This window comes from Moschus berezovskii, chromosome 6 (genome assembly GCF_049115385.1).
Source record: "Moschus berezovskii isolate FMDL1 chromosome 6, NW_MosBer_1.0, whole genome shotgun sequence".
NCBI classification, from domain to species: Eukaryota; Metazoa; Chordata; class Mammalia; order Artiodactyla; family Moschidae; genus Moschus; species Moschus berezovskii.
In genome coordinates this window covers 22773912-22789258 of record NC_142465.1, presented here as the reverse complement: position 1 = coordinate 22789258, position 15347 = coordinate 22773912, and the positions used below count along the sequence as shown (strand labels likewise).

The window sequence follows — 15347 nt, the reverse complement described above, 5'->3', positions numbered from 1 at the left end:
TTTGAGTGAACTCCGGGAGTTGGTGATGGACAGGGAGGCCTGGTGTGCTGTGATTCATGGGGTCGCAAAGAGTCAGACACGACTGAGTGACGGAACTGAACTGAAACATAAAACTAATGTACAGTTCCTTCATTTTGTAGATAATTTGCTTTCTGAAGATTCTATAACAGCTTTCCTAATTTTACACCAGAAAAGACTGGTTTTGAACAGATGCCTCATTAATGTGTTCTTATGTTTCTCTCTTTCAATTTCTTCATATTATTTTTTTACAAAAATTATTTTAACCCAAGTCTCAGTGTATTTTACAATACACAATGCACTCTGTCCCAAATTTTCAACCTTCATGAGTAGAGGAATTATTATTGGAGTGAAAAGTTGATATTTTTGTCTGTACACCACCCCTATATGCTGTGGGAATCTGCTATTGTATGCTCCTTTGCTCTCAGAGGAGAACATGTGATCCCAAGTGGACCAATTTTAATAGCTTATCCTTTCAGGAGCAGTGATTGGCTTAGACAAGAGCAGGTGACTCAAGAATGACCAATTAAATGTTGAATGATGGAATGTTTTCCACCCCCCACTGCCAACTTTTTTTCCCCTCTGTGCTTGCTAAACTGGAAGTGATCCTGGGTCAAGTAGAAGTAGTTTTCCCCACCAAATGATGAAGAATTGGTTTGCATACAAGTGAAGTGAAGTCGCTCAGTGTGTCTGACTCTGCGACCCCATGGACTGTAGCTTACAAGGCTCCTTTGTCCATGGAATTTTCCAGGCAAGAGTACTGGAATGGGTTGCCATTTCCTTCTCCAGGGGATCTTCCCGACCCAGGGATCGAATCCAGGTCTCCCGCATTGCAGGCAGACCCTTTACCGTCTGAGCCACCAAAAGCCTATAAAGAAGTGAGCATTTGGGAAGAGGAAGCGAAGAGGGATGGGAAAAGGGACCTATGGCATTCTGGATGGAACTGTGCTGATTCCTGAACTTCCAGAATGTGAAGTACCTGAACTTGTTCTTGGAGCTATCTTGAATTGTGTTTGAAAACTAATTGAATTGCAAATAAATAAGTCCTGACAAATATAAATATGTTCTACATTTTCTGGATGAATAAACTGAAACCCAGAAAAGTTAAGTAATTTGATCTATTCAGTAAGTAAGCCAGGCTTGAAGTCATATCCTAATGCTCTAAATTCCACGTTCTTTCTACTAGACTCTAATTCTTTAGCATCTCTTAAAGAGGTCTGACACTCATGGGAAACACGTGATGTAAGAAATAGGTCAAATGCGGCTGGCTGAGGAAGATGTACTTAACACTGAGTTAGTAGAAAGTGTACATAACACTGTAGAAAGTGTACATGACAAAGTAGGAAGTGTACATAACACTGAGTTAGTAGAACTGCTTTTGATCCAAATTTACAGAGATCTCATTGTAGTCTTAATTTGCTTTTCTGTGATTACTCATGAAGGTGACCATCTTTTCATGTGTATATTCAGTATTTGTGATTTTTACCTATAAAATACCTGCTTGATATTTTTTCCCATTTTTTCCTTTTAAGTGTTTGTCTTTTTTTTTGCAGGTATTTTAACACATTATGGCTTCTGTTTCCTTGTTAATTCTCTGTTGCAAATCTCCTCTTCAAATTTATAACATTTCCTCTTAATTTTATTTCAGATGCTTTTACAAATAGCTATATTAAATTTTAATATGATCAAATTTATCAATATTTTCTTTTATGATTTGTTTTTGTCTTAAAAAAACTCTTACTGAATAAACCTTTTATATTTTCTTCTAGACATTAAAAATTTTTATTTCTTACATTTCAATCTAGGCTTGTATTTTTCTTTTTCTCTTAAGGAGAATTCTGAGTGTGAAGGAGGGCCCAAGAGCACAAGTTGTCTGATCAAGTTGTAGAAACAATTATTCACTGTCTGGTGAGATCATAGTGCCTATGAAAAGCCCCAGGGATAAACCTCTACTTTGTGAGCTCTCTTGAGAATAGGCTGTTTCTGGGTCACTGCTATATCCCCAGAACTTAATCAGAACCTGTACATAGTAGGCAGATGGTAGGCAATTAGTAGGCATGTGTATTTGTGTGTATTATATAAATTAAGACAATTCAGAAAATACAAAGTTTTTTTTTAAAAAAAACCTTACACGTAGTAATTGTCAATAAGTATTACTAGGTATTCATCTTTCTAGATCTTTACAAATATTTCTGTATATTTACATATAGAAACATGTATACATATTCGTGCACATAATGTAGTTTTTAACACATACATTTTGTCATTTTTGTTATAGTTTCCCTCCCCCCGCCACCATTTACTGTGTGTGGGAGATTATTCCATGTTCATATTTAGAATTCTGTAGCATTCTATTTAACAGCTGCATAGCATTCCATAATATGAACGTCTCATAATGTTAAAATTATTTCCCTGTTAGTGGAATTTTCCTTCTTATAAACAATGCTTCCCTGTTCAATTCTTGACCAAGAATGTTAGCACATGCATATGTCTTTCTATAGGTCAGAGTCCTAGAAATGAGGGTGTTGGGTCCAAAATATATATGTGTTTAAAATTTTGTATAAATATTCCCAAATTTATTATGAATTCAAAGGTTTTGTCTCATGAATCAGTAAGAAATATTGACATTGGTATGTCAGTTTATTTTTGAGAGGGTGTTTAGCATGAGTCCACATTATGAGGACAACTGCTTTCCAATTAATTGTTTGAATAGCTAGTAGATACTGTTTTCATGTGCCGGCCTGAACAGCTGGCAAATAGAAGCACAGCTGGACTTCATTTAACCCCCTACCCCCATGTGCTAAGCCACTTCAGTCGTGTCTGACTCTTTGCAACCCCATGGACCGTAGCCCTCCAGGCTCCTCCATGGGATTCTCCAGGCATGAAAACCGGATTGGGTTGCTATTTCCTCTTCTAGGGGATCTTCCTGACCCAGGGATCAAACCCACTTCTCTTTAGTCTGCTGCATTGCAGGCAGGTTCTCTACCACTAGTCCAACCTGGGAGAATTCTAAAGTAGGAGGGAGAACCTGGAACACTGTGTGTGAGCTCTGAGAGCAATCTCTCTATGTATTCAATTCGTTCACAGAGGGAGTCTTGACTTGTCCACTTCTGATATATACCTATCTTTAATTGTAGTACATTAAAAAGGTACTTGTGTGTTTTTTGCTTGTGTGTGTATAGAAATTCATTCATATTTATTAAAGAAAATCTAAAAAATTCAGAAAAGTATTAAGAATGTGGAAATCAGCTCTAGTTTCATAATCCAGAGTTAAGCAACATTAATATGTTAATGTATATCTTACCAGATATATATAGTTTTTTTTTTTAAACAAAATTAGTGCTACCATATAATACTGCTCTGCAACCTGTTTTATTCTCTCACTTAAAAATATATTGTGAGCTTTCTGCCCTATCGATAGTGTCACATCAGTATTTAAGAGAAAGCATAAGCAATTAAGACTTTCGGCTGAGAATTTGCAAATAGATTTCAGGTGCAAATGGTGGAATTTGAATTAGAATCCAGGTCTATATGCCTGTAAAACTGTTGCTTTTCTGTCATCCTTGCTGTTTTGGTCACCATAAGCAATTTTATGTGTGATGTTTGTACTCAAAGTCCCGGCTTTACACTCAGTTAGTGATTAGCTTGAAAGGTATTTCTAAGGGAAGTTGAGGAATATTAGTCAATTTCTCCAACTATAGAACAGTGCTGAAGCACATCTGTTTATTCTCTTTTCATTAATGGAGACAGCCCTTTCTGTGGAATAAGCAGAGAACTGTGGCAACTGGAACTAGAGCGCCATCTGTTGGTCATAGAGTTCTAGGCCCTTAATTCAAGAAAATGATGAAGTAAACCATCTCTATTACTTTCCGCAACAAAGAAAATACTCTTAGCAGCAATCTTGGACCAAATGTCAAGGCAAGTTAGGAGCTAACAGTAGTAGCCCCTGTTTTTAAAAAACTATTTATTGAGGTGAAATCCATATATCGTGAAATTATCATTTTATGGTAATTCAGAGGCATTTAGTACACTCAGTGTCGTGAAACCTCTTCTATCTCATTCTGAATCATTCCCATTACTCCTAAGTAAAATCCGTTACTCATTAAGCAGTTTTCCCTGATACCGCTATCTCACAACCCTTGGAAAATATCAACCTGCATTCTGCCTCTATGGATTTACCTATTCTGGCTATTACATGTACACAGAATCACAGACTATGTGATGTTTTGCAATTGGTTTCTTTCTCTTAGCAAAGTATTTTGGAAGTTCATCCATGCTGTAGTGTGAATATGTATTATGTTCCCTTTCATGACTAAATAATATTCCATTCTGTGTATATATAAAGATCTGTTTATGCAATCATCCAACAATGGATGTTTAGGCTGTTTCCACATTTGGCAATTGTGAGACATTCTGCTTTGAACATGAGTGTCCATGTACTGTTTTGAGTACCTGTTTTCAATTCTTTTAGATAAATACCTAGGCATAGAATTGCATTAGCCTCGATTTTAACATAAAGACATGGCAATGGAACTAAAATTGTTGTTTGGTGCAAAGTAAAACAAATTATTTCAACAGAAGATAACAAATATTTAATGGATCTAAGAAAGGGCACTTTTCATGATCCACCTCAGTGATTCATTAAAAAACCATCAGAATTACCTAAGGTGCTTGTTTTAGAATTCAGCTTCTGCTCTACTGCCAGCCCCCATTCTGATTTACCAGGTTTGGGTGTGGGAAGAATCTGTCATTTTAGAATTTCTCTGTCATCAAGAGACTCGTCAATCAAGTTAACTTGATTAAGCCTCAGGTAGCTTATCTTTTGGAGAAGGAAATGGCAACCCACTCCAGTGTTCTTGCCTGGAGAATCCCAGGGACGGGGGAGCCTGATGGGCTTCCGTCTATGGGGTCACACAGAGTCGGACACGACCAAAGTGACTTAGCAGCAGCAGCAGCTTATCTTTGCTATGAGGGCAGCACAACAAAGTATTGTAGATTTGTCTTGAGGATTCATTTAGAAACAGTGCTTTTCACAGTGCCAGGAAATATCTGGTGTCAAGTAAATGTCAATAACCTTCTTCTTTGTTTCTCTCAGGAGAGGTGACCCATTGACCTGGCATTTTTGGATGAATGAACTTTTCACAGCAAAAATGATCTCTGATATCCAGAAGGGAACTGAGTGGAGGGTTGATCTACAGAGCTGCACGCGTTATAAGTAGCTTCAGTCATGTCTGACTCTTTGCGACCCCGTGGACTGTAGCCCTCCAGGCTCCTCTGTCCGTAGGATTCTTCAGGCAAGAAGACTGGAGTGGGTTGCCATGCCCTCCTCCAGGAGACCTCGCAGACCCAGGGACTGAACCCATGGGTCTTATGTCTCCTGCACTGGCAGGAGGGTTCTTACTAAAGCATCACCTGGGAAGCCCAGAGTTTCTTGGCATGAAGAGAATGTGGTACATATTCGGCAGTGAGGTGCATGGAATTTAGTCCCTGCCCTCCCCCATAAAGACTGCTATTCTTTCTGGCCCAGGAAGAGCTCCCCATCTCTCTGAAGGTGATCTCAGGATCTCCTATGAGAAGTTTGACAGAAACTAGGAAAGACCACAAATATTGGTTTGTCTTTTACACATAAACTTACAGATCCCTGCTTTTAAACACACAGTGTGCATGCAAAGGAAATGCAAAATTGCATCCAATATGGTTTTAACATTTAGATATTCCTTCTGTATTTCAAAATATGCATGCCCAAGAGAAATTGTACTATCATAGCTTTGCAAATGAGGTCTGAATCCCAGGAGTTAGAAGATTTTAGTTGTAAATATTGTAATTGAGGGAAATGCTTATTTGTAACCGGTTTGCCTTGGTGACACACTTATTTCCAAGATAGAATTATTAAGAGTTTCATAAAAGTATTATCAGTGTGTGCATGTGCATATGTGTGCAGTTCTATATCTGTATATACGTTTCTTAGAGATCAGTGACTTTACTAGTGGAAATAAGAAAAGCTAAGCCATTAGTTTAGAGAGAAAGAAAGAAATGTATACAAGAGACTGTAAAGAAGACAGAATAATTAAATGCAATTTGATGTATTTTTAGAAGGGTAGTGCAGCAGACAAGGGACTGCACCCAGGAACGCAGCCTTGGCATGGGCTTGAAAACATATGCTCCACCTTGAACCCAATGTACTGTGTATTTAGTGAATGGCAGCCACCACATTCTTTATCTGGTTTAATAAGGACACTCCCTCATCAAGTAGATAATGCTATCCCCCGTTTACAGATGAGAAGACTGGGACTTAGAGATATTAGCTAAATGCTTAAGTCTACAATCTTTTGGTGAAAGAGCTGGCATTTTTATCAAGGACATTTTGATTTTTAACAAATATATTCTCTTGTTTAGGAATATACTGAGAAGGGAATATCTCACCAGTTTCTCTTCTGATCTGGGAAAAGGATCCCTCTGGTGGTTATGACATGTACTCTTCCTCCATGAAAAGTCTGTCTAAGACTCCTAGAGAACCTTGGATGGTTTCTGACTCCATTCCCTCATGCAATTCAGTGCTTCTTTGTAAGGGAGTCTGCCAGTCCCTTTAATAAGGCCAGATTTGAGGACTTTATCTCTTTGTAATCTATCAAATATTTGCAGTTAGGATTGTAAGGAAATACTTTATACAACCCTTTGAATGACCAGTTTTTCCCAGTGAAGTCTCAAAATATTTATTAGCTAGTCGTTTTGTTCATTCAACTGTTCCATTGTTCAATCATTTAAAACTACTAATTAAGCCAGCTTTTGTCTGATTCAGCTTTGACATTACAGTCCTAGATAGCTATGCATGCGTTATGTGTCATCTTTTTAGAAAAATCACTGCATAGTCATTCTTTAACCTGACAGTTAAACTTTTTCTCTGGCCTGAAGTGTTGGATTTTTCAGTTTTGATCTTTTTGTCTGCTTCTTTTGAAATCTGATTATCACCAAAGAAATCACCCCAATTTTCTGAAATATGAAAAATTAGTAAGCATACCTTCTGTGTCTTTGTTTAAATAGTCATAAAAATATTGGTTGTGTCTCCTGGTAACAAGCCCCTGTCCTTAGGTGGGTGCCAAGGTAATCTCGTTAACACAACAAAAGAAGTCTTTATTGCTCTCATCACTTAGGAAATTCCAAAGGTTTTAGGAGCTCTGTGCCAGAAATTGGATAAAGGCCGAATATATGTTTCTTATTATAAGTCACAATATCACATACAATAATATCACATATATTTACAGGTGTTAATTCTGTTTAATCTCTGTTGTTTGCAAGTAAGAGGACCTCTCTTTTCTTAGAAAAGTGCCCCATCCCCCCAAAGTTCATGTGCATCGTGAAGATCAGGTCTTGAGGGATCCAATTTGGCTCTTGTACAGAATATTCCTCATGACTGGTACATGGACATTGTTATTGTCAAAAGTAAAGGTTATTGAGGGTATGTCTTCAAAAAGTCCAAAGGAGGACTCATTGTACAAGTGTCCATTTAAACTTGATATTTTTCCATGATAAATTACTATTCTGAAGTGATTGACCCATTTCCCAAAAGGGAATATTTTTAACTCTTTCCTGGTAGCATCAATTCTGGCTCCTTCATCAGTTTAGTTATTCCTTCACTCCACCCTGCATTCATACATCCATTCATTCATTTAAGAAATATTTACTGATCAACAACTATGCCAGTTACTCATCTATGTGTTGTGAATACAAAGGTGAACAGGACACAATGTGCTGACCTCAAGGAATTTACATATGATGGACACAGAAATGAACAAGATATTAGAGGCTGTGATAAGAGCTGTCTCTACACGACACAGGTTGCAGAGATGGAGATCAACTAGGGTGAGGGTGGGGTGGCTATTTCAGAGGAAGTGGCCTGGGAAGATCTCTATGAAAAAATGAAATTTGACCTGAAATCTAAAGCAGGCATGCGAAAACTCAGTCATTTCCATTCAAATTCAGCTGTGTGAATTCTAAGCCCTTGCAAATGAAGGTTAGCATGTGATAAACGTTTTGTTGGCAAGAGGGGTTGGGAGGCCAAGGCCCAGATCAGCACCAGACAACCTCAAGATCATTAAAATGACGCCATTTATCAAAGGAGGAGGCTGCTATGAGAAAAAACGTTCTAGAGTGCTACTTCCATGCCAGACTCTCAAAACTGGGAATTAACACTCAATGAGGTTGAGAAGATCCCCTGGAGGAAGCATGGCAACTCACTCCAGTATTCTTGCCTGGAGATTCCCAAGGACAGAGGAGTCTGGTAGGCTATGATCCGTAGGGTTGCAAGGAGTCAGACACAACTGAAGTGACCTAGCTTGCAAGCATGCATGGAGGCATACCCAAAAAATTCAGTTCCATTTAAATGGTGAAGCTGCTTCCCGATGGTCACAGGAGTCTCTGCAGACTATTGTGTATATATTTTTAATTAATTAATTTTTAAATTGAAGTGTGGTTGATTTATAATGTTGTGTTAGTTTAGGTGTACAGTGAAGTGATTCAGTTATACATATGCATTCTTTTCAGATTCTTTTCCCATATAGGTTATTACAAAATAGAAAAAGACTCACAGATATAGAAAAAAAAACAACAAAACATGATTACCATAGGGGAAAGGTGGGAAGGGGAGGATAAATGAGGAATTTGGGAATAACATATACACACTACTATATAAAATATATAACCAACACGGACCTACTATATAGCACAGGGAACTACACTCAGTACATTGGGTATGTCTGTTTTAATGAACAGTCAGCCAACCAGCCGGAGAAGGCAATGGCAAGCCACTCCAGTACTCTTGCCTAGAAAATCCCATGGATGGAGGAGCCTGGTAGGCTGCAGTCCATGGGGTCTCTAAGGGTCAGACATGACTGAGCGACTTCACTTTCACTTTCACACATTGGAGAAGGAAATGGCAACCCACTCCAGTGTTCTTGCCTGGAGAATCCCAGGGACAGGGGGGCCTGGTGGGCTTCTGTCTATGGGGTCACACAGAGTCGGACACGACTGAAGTGACTTAGCAGCAGTAGCAGCAGCCAACCAGCCATCTAACTGTTGACTAATTTCATTCTTTTTCTCCAAAACAACTACCTATTTGACTGTCAACTGCTTTATTTCTATTAATTTCTGTGCCTAATCTGATGAAGACCATTCTAGAATTTTCTTGGTTTTCCTCTGTGCTAGCTGTGTTCCAACTTCATGTGGATGCCCATGACACACACATGCCTTAAAAAATAGAGCACATGATGAAAAATTTATGCTATACCTATATAACTTCAATATAGTCGTCTAGTATTTTCTCAAATAGATTACTTGTATTAGTGTTTACAGAAAGGCAAGGCTGCTGGGTGCTTTCACCTAAGGCATATGGACCCAAAGGAAATGTGGACCTCAGGTTCTTGAAGGAGAGAATTTGTGCTCTTGATGCTTGGGAATAGCCTACATGCAGGGCAATTTTTCCAAGTAGCCACAAGCATGGCTGTCTTCATGGAGGGTATTCCATAGATATTCTTTCTCTCTTCCTGCCTTTCACTTGCAATCTTAAATCCTGTCATTAAAATATAAATTTTAGATGTATTTTTTAAATTGGAGGATAATTGCTTTTCAATGTTGGTTTGGTTTCTGCTATACAACAATGAGAATTAGTCATAACTGTATATATCCCCTCCCTCTTGAGCTTCCCTCCCAAGATGTATTTTTATAACATGCATTTCAAGACTTTCCACTTGTATACATCTAATAAAGCATGAAAATCCTTACAAAAATCTGACCACATTACTCCCACATTGCATCTCTATTGCCTTTGAGATGAAGTCCAAGATGATCAGAATGGCACAGTAAGGCCAGTGCAGTCCAGTCTCCGCCTAATGTATTTAGCCTCATCTCCTGAATCCACTCTCCACACTCCAGGAAAAACAGTCATGCTAAAAACACTACTACTAAATACTGGGTACTGTGTGAATAGTTTTCATGCATTTTCTCAGTCTTCACAACAGTTTCCTAAATTGCTATGCTATTTCACACCTCCGTGTGTTAACCATGGTATTCCCTCCACCTGGAATTCCCTTCCTCCTTTGGCTGGCAAATTGCATCTCAGCCTTCAAATCTCAACTGAAGAATCTCCTCTTAGAAGCCCTCCTTGCTTTCTCAGAAAGAGCTAATCACTTCCTAAGTTCTACTCCGATTATAACTCATACACACAATTCAGCTACAATTCACAAGTCTACTCACTCAGTGAGCTTCTAGTACAAACCAGACATTGTCTTAGGCCTGATCATAAAATAATTCAAGTCCTAGTCACCACCTTAATCAATTCACATCTTAGTGGAATAGATAGACATGGCAATGGAATAATACTATGCATACTGATGAGTGCTGTGAAATTTATTATCATTAAGCATAGAAATATTCCATCATTAGACCTGATGTGAAGAACTGACCCATTTGAAAAAAGACCCTGATTCTGGGAAAGACTGAAGGCCGGAGGAGAAGGGGATGACAGAGGATGAGATGGTTGGATGGCATCACCAACTCAATGGACATGAGTTTGAGTATATTCCGAGAGTTGGTGATGGACAGGGAAGCCTGGTGTGCTGCAGTCATTGGGGTGGCAAAGAGTTGGACACGACTGAGTGACTGAACTGAATTGAGATGATTGCTGAGTAGAATTAAGTTGAACTGAATTGAAGATACCAATTTTATATTTATCAGTGGGTTGAATGGTGGTCCCCCAAAGGTATGTCCAAGTCCTAATCCCCAGGACCTTGGAATATTACCTTGTATGGCAAGAATTAGTATTAATCTATATGGATCTTGACCTGCCTCTTGAGAAACCTGTATGCAGGTCAGGAAGCAACAGTTAGAACTGGACATGGAACAACAGACTGGTTCCAAATAGGAAAAGGAGTACGTCAAGGTTGTATATTGTCACCCTGCTTATTTAACTTATATGCAGAATACATCATGAGGAACGCTGGGCTGGAAGAAGCACAAGTTGGAATCCAGATTGCCAGGAGAAATATCAATAACCTCAGATATGCAGATGACACCACCCTTATGGCAGAAAGTGAAGAGGAACTCAAAGGCCTCTTGATGAAAGTGAAAGAGGAGAGTGAAAAGGTTGGCTTGAAGCTTAACATTCAGAAAACAAAGATCATGGCATCTGGTTCCATCGCTTCATGGGAAATAGATGGGGAAACAGTGGAAACAGTGTCAGACTTTATTTTTGGGGGCTCCAAAATCACTGCGGATGCTGATTACAGCCAAGAAATTAAAAGACACTTACTCCTTGGAAAGAAGGTAATGACCAACCTAGACAGCATATTAAAAAGCAGAGACAACACTTTGCCAACTAAGGTCTGTCTAGTCAAGGCTATGGTTTTTCCCGTGGTCATGTATGGATGTGAGAGTTGGACTGTGAAGAAAGCTGATCGCCGAAGAACTGATGCTTTTGAACTGTGGTGCTGGAGAATACTCTTGAGAGTCCCTTGGACTGCAAGGAGAGCCAACCAGTCCATTCTAAAGGAGATCAATCCTGGGTATTCATTGGAAGGACTGATGCTGAAGCTGAAACTCCAATACTTTGGCCACCTCATGCGATGAGTTGACTCACTGGAAAAGAGTCTGATGCTGGGAGGGATTGGGGGCAGGAGGAGACGGGGACAACAGAGACTGAGATGGCTGGATGGCATCACTGCCTCGATGGACATGAGCTTGGGTGAACTCCAGGAATTGGTGATGGACAGGGAGGTCTGGCGTGCTGTGATTCATGGGGTCGCAAAGAGTCGGACACGACTTAGCGACTGAACGAATGATATGGATCTTGAGAATAGGAGTTTGTCCAGGATTGTGAGGGAGTGCCCTAAATGCAATCACATATGTCAGGTAAGTGGAGAGAGACACAGAAAAGTGAAAGAGGCCATGTGACCGTGTTGTCATAAATTGGAGAGATGCAACCAGCCACAAGCCAAGTGTGCCCTAGGGCTTCAGAAGGGAGCGTGGCCCTGAGGACAGCTTACTTTGGACTTCTGGCCTCTAGAATCATAAGAGAATGAATGTCTATCATTTTAAGTCACTCGGTTTGTGAAAATTTGTCAAAGTAGAATGGGTGACTAATATTATAAATTGTGGTTCATCTTTTGAAAACAAGTTCCCTTGAAATTGAAAATAATTTTATGGACCTAATAAGATAGAGAACACTATGAAAAGTTATATGATTTTTTTTTCCTTTTTCAGATCCTTTAGTATGAGTTATGGTGTTTTGTGAATCTCAAAAATATGTATCTGTTTATCCTATAGCATTTCTCAGCATCTTTTATCACATAATCCTTTTTTTTTCATGGACTATATGTTAATATCTTTCTGTAGATGTTAAAACAGAGTTTTGAGTCTATGAGACTTAAGATTTTTCTTCAATGAAACCCAAGTGAGAGCATTGGTAATACATACACAGGAAACCACCATGGGTCATGATAAAATACTTCTGCAAATATCTAATGTTTACTTGGCACAGCTTCTTTTGGGTTTAGCTTTGCAAAATCTTCCTCAGGCTTTGTTTTCCTGTTGCCATGGAGCCAGTTCACTTCTAAAGGCAACTTGGGACTGGGCCTGAGGAAATAATTGAGGAATTCAGTGACGTGCTTGGTTTCCAGGGACAGCAGGGAACCGCCAGACCAACTTGTAATCTGGAACATTAGTGTTCATTTTTGGTGTGTTTCCTCCTCCCTCTGCCATTCTTTCTGCTTCAACCTCTTGGAATCTGTCTTTCTCAATGTAAGTCAGAGCCCAGGGTATCGGGATGCATTTTGGTTTGGTTGTGTAAGAACTAATAGTAACTGCATTTGTTTAGACAAACTCATCATCATTTATGCCTGAGGCAGAGTGGGGGAAATTAGGAAGCAAAGGATTACTCTTAACATAGATTAAATTTAGCTGATAAAAAGTTCTGAGGTCTCATATTTAAAATATGAGAGTGTGAGAGAGACATGAATAGATTTGCAGGATCTTGTTAGTGGGGTTTGGTAAGTTTTGCAAACTTTAGAAGATATGCAGGGAATACATTATATGACCCAGCCTCCTGGACATCTTGAGGGGTAAAGATAATTATTTTTAGTAATTAGGCAACTTTATCAGAATAAGGCTGAAGATGGTAAGAAGAAAGACCTAAAAAATGCTAGAAATGTTATTTCTACCAATAGCTCAATTGGAAGGATTCCTCATTAGCCTGTGGCTACAAAGAGTTACTTTTCTTTTTTTAAAACTCGAATCACATTGTTTCAAAGCCTTCTCAAAAATTTCAAAATTGCTTATCTAATGTTAGGGCCACTCCAAGAGTTCTCAGTATTTCTGTGTAACCCAAATAGGTAACTCTCATGAGTCCACAGGTAAACTGGTCAGCTGCAGTCACTTCATTTACCTTTTTAGTTTTTCCTCTTCTGTCCTTGAAGCTGAGTGGAAATAACTTGTAAAATGACTATATGCCTTAATGTACCGAAATTTGCCTGTTTGAAAGTCATTTCCAAGCACATCAACATATGCAAATAGACCCTGGAAGTAAAGTAAGAAAGACATGGAAAGAGTGAGGAAGAAATGAAAACACTGTATATATGTGCTGTGCCTGGGCCCTAGTTCTATCAGCCCTTAATGACAGCTGTAAATAAATATTCATTGCAACCATGGTGCTATCCACATCTTAAGGTGAACTCTCCCCATATGATAGAGAAGACTGAGATAACTCTTTTTCTCTTCCTTTCTTCATTATTTTCCTTCCTTCCTTCCTTTCTTATTTCCTCAATTCTTCTTTCACACAACAAGTATTTATTGAATGTTGGCTATGTGAGGGACACTGTGCTAAGGGCGGGGAAAATAGTGGTTAACAAAATACACAGTCTTGTCTCTCATGGAGCCTCAAGTTTAGGGTGGCATGGAGACCATTTGTGAACAAGGCATCATAAAAAAAATTCATAAGTATAACTTTGTTAAGTACTATGAAGGAAAAGCTTATGCAACTCTTTGTGCGTGTATGTGCGTATGTGTTAAGAACACTTACCATGAAATCTACCCTTTTAACGATTTTTAAGTGCACAATACAGTATTGCTGATGACAGGCACAGTGCTGTACAGCCTATCTCTAGAACTCATTCATCTTGTGTAACTGAAACTCTACACCTGTTGAACAGGAACTCCTCACTTTGCCCTCTCTCAAGCCTTGGCAACCAGCCTTCTGTGAGCTTGGCTATTTTAGATGCCTCAGATGAACAGAACCACACAGCATTTGTCCTGCGGTTGCCTTATTTCATGTAGCATAACGTCCTCTGGGTTTAGCCATGCTGTCACATACAGCAAGATTGCCATTTTTAAAAGACCAATTGATGTTCCATTGTACATATATGCCACATTTTCTTTATTCATTCATGTGTTAGTGGATATTCAGGTTTTTTCATATCTTCAGTTCAGTTCCGTTCAGTCACTCAGTCGTGTCCGACTCTTTGCAACCCTATGAATCATAGCACTCCAGGCCTCCCTGTCCATCACCAACTCCCAGAGTTCACTCAAACTCATGTCCATCGAGTCTGTGATGCCATCCAGCCATCTCATCCTTTGTCGTCCCCTTCTCCTCCTGCCCTCAATCCCTCCCAGTATCGGAGTCTTTTCCAGTGAGTCAACTCTTCGCATGAGGTGGCCAAAGTATTGCAGTTTCAGCTTTAGCATCAGTCCTTCCAATGAACACCCAGGACTGATCTCCTTTAGAACGGACTGGTTGAATCTCCTTGCAGTCCAAGGGACTCTCAAGAGTCTTCTCCAACACAGTTCAAAGGCATCAATTCTTCGGCGATCAGCTTTCTTCACAGTCCGACTCTCACATCCATATATGACCACTGGAAAAACCATAGCCTTGACTAGACGGACCTTGGTTGGCAAAGTAATGTCTCTGCTTCTTAATATACTAACAAGGTTGGTCATAACTTTCCTTCCAAGGAGTAAGCATCTTTTAATTTCATAGCTGAAATCACCATCTGCAGTGATTTTGGAGCCCCCCAAAATAGTCAGCCACTGTTCCCACTGTTTCCCCATTTATTTGCCATGAAGTGATGGGACCGGATGCCATGATCTTTGTTTTCTTAATGTTGAGCTTTAAGCCAACCTTTTCACTCTCCTCTTTCACTTTCATCAAGAGGCTCTTTAGTTCTTCTTCACTTTCTGCCATAAGGGTGGTGTCATCCGCATATCTGAGGTTATTGGTATTTCTCCTGGCAATCTTTATTCAAGCTTGTGCTTCTTCCAGCCCAGCGTTTCTCATGATGTACTCTTTT

At 39.3% G+C, this 15347-nt stretch overlaps 1 long non-coding RNA gene across 1 annotated transcript in view; it reads left to right on the top strand.

Moving 5' to 3' along the window:
• The window catches only part of LOC148777551 (uncharacterized), a 136938-nt gene extending 126176 nt beyond the window's left edge, over positions 1-10762 (top strand). The window contains exon 3 of the long non-coding RNA XR_016037555.1: positions 5114-10762. This is a non-coding gene — a long non-coding RNA (uncharacterized LOC148777551). The remainder of the gene's footprint in view (positions 1-5113) is intronic.
• The last annotated feature ends 4585 nt before the right edge of the window (positions 10763-15347 follow it).